Genomic DNA, 4,164 nt, shown 5'->3' on the forward strand with positions numbered 1-4,164 from the left:
TGCTGATGGGAATGCAGACTGGTACAACCACTGTGGAGAACAGTGTGGAGTTTCCTCAAAAAACTGAAAATGGAACTCCCATTTGACCCAGTAATCCCACTTCTAGGAATATATCCCAAGAAACTAGAAACACCAATCAGAAAGGATATATGCACCCCTATGTTCATAGCAGCACAATCTACAATAGCCAGAATTTGGAAACAGCCTAGGTGCCCGTTAGCAGATGATTGGGTCCAAAAACTATGGTTCATCTACACAATGGAATACTATGCTGCCATAAAAAAGAAGGAATTCTCATCATTTGCATCAACCTGGATGGAATTGGAGAACATCATGCTGAGTGAAATAAGCCAATCAATGAAAGAGAAACACCACATGACCTCACTCATTTGTGGATGATAAAGAACATTATAAATTGATGAACCAAGAGACAGATATAGAGACAGTAAAGCAACAGGCAGACTGTCAAATTATAGTGGAGAGGGGAGGAAAATCTGGGGGAGATAATAGATCAACCAAAGGACTTGTGTACATGCATATAAGTACAACCAATGGACATAAAACTCTGGGGAGGGTGGGTATGTATGGGGAGGGGGGGAGGGGGGGCAAAAAAAATCAATAAAATACATAAAAAAGAAGCATAACTGAAGGGTATAAAAAATAAAAAATAAAGGTTGTTAATGGAGTTGATAAGGACAAGTTTTAAATTCTTATTTTTCACAACCATTAAGTATGGATATACCAACATTCATTAATTATGGTCATGAGTAAATCAATGACATATATTATCCACTGTAAATAAAAAACAGGTTTCCTTTAAACATGCCCCATCTTTCCAAAGATATATTATCTTTCACTAGTTTTGCAAATCTCCCGTGCTCCACATTAACCAGCCCATTTGCCCTCCCTAAGTAGTGAGGCAGGCTGTTCCACTGCATGGCATAGCACATCTCCACCTCCTCAGGCTGTTCTCCAAACTGTCCTTCAGATTTCTCATCTAGTCCTGGCCAATATCCAAGAACAGGACCCTATGTCTCAGCTCCGGGAATATCACCTCAGCAGCTCCTATCTCAGCAGCGGTCTGCGAGGAGACCACTGTGGTGGTTTACTCAATCTACTGGGACCAGTACTTGTCTAGCTCCTCTGGGTTCTTCCCAGCCAGCTCGTCATCCTGGGCCCATATGTCTGCATGATTTTGCTGATGTCCTGAGATTCGGGGGTATCTAACACCACAGTCAATCCAGAGTTGGCAGTTTGATTTTACAGACCATTTACTTCCTCCTCATGATTCTTCATAAAGAGCAGCTGCTCCTTGAGAGCCTCGATCTCTGTCTCCTGCTGTAACTGAGTGACACTCGTGTTATCAGGGACCTTTGGGAGCTCATTGGTGTTGCTCTCCACAGGCTGGTGCATGGCCAGCTCCGTCTCACACTTGACTCTGAAGTCATCAGCAGCAATTGGCCATTGTCAATCTGTAGAACGATGTGGGCATTGTCCACAGAACTTGCAAAGATCTGAGCTGTTGGGTCCTCGATGGTCTTGAAATAATGGTCCCAGCCTCTGACCTGGATCCCTCCTTCTTCTTCAGGTATTCTTGGATTTCACTCTCCAGTCTCTGATTACCAGCCTCTGGGCTTCTCGCCCCCTCCAGGTAGGAGGCCAGGTGGTCTTCAGGCATTGCATAGTCTCCTTCTCACTCTAGATGCTCCCTATTATACCCGCTAGACCCCTGGTCATCCCCCTAGCCAGGCCCCGGACCCCCAGCCACCCCCACACCCCCAGCCACCCCCACACCCCCAGCCACCCCCACACTGGTGGAGTGGGGCTTGGAGATCCGGGAGCCGAAGCCCCCGGCACCTGCATAGACACTGGTTGTGTTGCTTGCCAGCCGGCCCGGTGGCTGGCTATACCTCACAAAGCCCAGGGTCTGGTAGTTTGTGGAGAGGCTGGAGGGGATGCTGAAGCTCATGTTCTTCAGGGAGGAAGGTGAGAAGCACAGACTCAGGTTAAAGCAGCGGTGAGTGCCAGGCCCTTGACTCAAGTTACAAGTATATCTTTTCTTTGGTTGGTTTAGTTATTTTGTATAATTCCATTTCCTCCTGCTATTAACTTGGTAGCTATACATTCTCTTATTGTTATTTCTTACCCTAAAGATCACAATATGCAAAGATGACTTCTTGTAGTCTAAGACAAATAAATATAGCCTCTTCTCAGACAATGCAAAAACCTTAGAACCCTTTAACTGTTTTTATCCTTTTTTAATTTCATTTTATCTTTCCATTAATGTATCCTCTTAACTCATTTGTAATATGTTAGCCCCACAACATAACATTATAGGTTTATATCAAAATTGAATAATTACTTTATTTGGTATTTTTAAATCTGTCCTGTGCCTTTGAATTTCCATGTAGGATAATTTTCTCCCATGGTCATACAGCTGGAAAGTATTTTCTCCTGTATTGGTATGTGGGTGCAAAATTTTCCTGCATTTACTGGAGAATACCTTTTTTCAAGCTCATTTTTGAAAAATAATTTTTCAGCTTATAGAAACCTTTTGCAGGTGTTTTCCCAGCATTTTTAATATATTGTTTCTTTGTCTTCAGGCTTTTTCCTTTTTCTTTTTTTTTTCCTGCAGGGAAGTCAACTAAATTTCCTTGTTGCTGCTTTGATGGTCTAAGTTTTCTCTTTTTCTCTAGCTGGTTACATAATGCTTTCTCTGACAGTGTGTCTTTATAATATTTATTTCTTTTTAAAAATATATATTTTATTGATTTTTTACAGAGAAGAAGAGAGAGGGACAGAGTTAGAAATATTGATGAAAGAGAATCATCGATCAGCTGCCTCTTGCACACCCCCCACTGGGGATGTGCCCACAACCAAGGTACATGTTCTTGACTGGAATCAAACCTGAGACCTTTCAGTCTGCAGGCCTGAAGATCTATTCACTGAGCCAAACCAGTTTCGGCTGTTTATTTCTTTATAATATTTATATTCCTTTGTGTGGTTTTCTTTGTATTTATCCTGCTTGTGTTCACAGATTTTTTTTTAAAAGAAAATATCATTTATTGTAACTTCAAATACCATTTCTCCTCTTTTTGGGGGGACTCTATTAATATACAGATTTAGAGCTTCTCAATTATTCCCTGTCTCTCACATTGTTTCCTCTGCATGTGTTTCAATCTTTTCATCTTTTTGTGCTTCATTCTGTATATATTATTTTTATATTTACCTTCCAGTTCACTAATTCTCTCTTCAAAGTGTCTAGCCTCATGATAAATCTGTCCACTGGGTTCCTGATTTTAGTCATATACTTATTTGTTCTAGAATGTCCATTTTGTATCTTTTTATGGTATACTGTTATCTATTAAAGTTGTCTTATCTCAGCTACATTTTTCATATGTAATTTGAAGTCCATCCATGTGTCAAAAACTTCATTTTTAAGATACCTGATGAGTTCCTTATACTGTCTGCCTTTTTTTTTTTTTAATTTTCCAATAAACTCTTGATTTCTTGCGAGGTTCAAAAATGTAGGGACACAGGTGTGGGAGGCAATGTGAGGAGGCCTCGCACCCCACTTCCCAGGGGCAGTGCCTCAGTTTCCCAGCACAGCAGCAGAAACACAGGGAGAGAGCAGGGAAAACAGCCCCTAACCCTCCCTGGCTGCGGCTCATCTCTCAGCACCAGCGGGGCCTTCACCTGCTGGGCACCTCCTTGCGGTTGGTTCTGCGCTCCACAATCACAGGGCGAACCAGAAGCTGGTCCTGGCCGCCAGTCCTGAGATCAGGCCATCCTTCTCCACGCGATTCTCTGAGTAGCTTCACGATTTCATTCATCCTTTTATCTTTAGCCAGTGAGTGTTTTGGTTCCCAAAGCTATTTCATGACCAACAGAACCGTGGAACCTGCACAAGTGTTCAGGACGAGGCGCTTCCTGCCAGTTGCTCCTTCAGGATGGCCTTCGCAGCAGCAGACTGGCATGGATGCTGTGCAGATTACCTCCCGGCCACTGCATCATAAGGTCCCTCTTTTCTGCATCTTCCAGGCTGCCATCCGGAACTGGGATAATCCAGGATTGCGGCTGTCCTTAGCCACCTGTCAGAAGCAAACAAAAATCCTCTTCGAAGGAAGGTTACAGTCTAGTCTCAAATGATAGCCTACCACTTCT

The 4,164-nt window shown here is 42.9% G+C and overlaps 1 pseudogene; it reads right to left on the reverse strand.

Annotated features, from left to right (window-relative positions):
* Positions 1 to 675: 675 nt before the first annotated feature.
* Positions 676 to 1,683, reverse strand: LOC123653145 (annotated as a pseudogene).
* Positions 1,684 to 4,164: the final 2,481 nt, after the last annotated feature.

Source organism: Pipistrellus kuhlii, unplaced genomic scaffold (genome assembly GCF_014108245.1).
Source record: "Pipistrellus kuhlii isolate mPipKuh1 unplaced genomic scaffold, mPipKuh1.p scaffold_m20_p_3, whole genome shotgun sequence".
NCBI classification, from domain to species: domain Eukaryota; kingdom Metazoa; phylum Chordata; class Mammalia; order Chiroptera; family Vespertilionidae; genus Pipistrellus; species Pipistrellus kuhlii.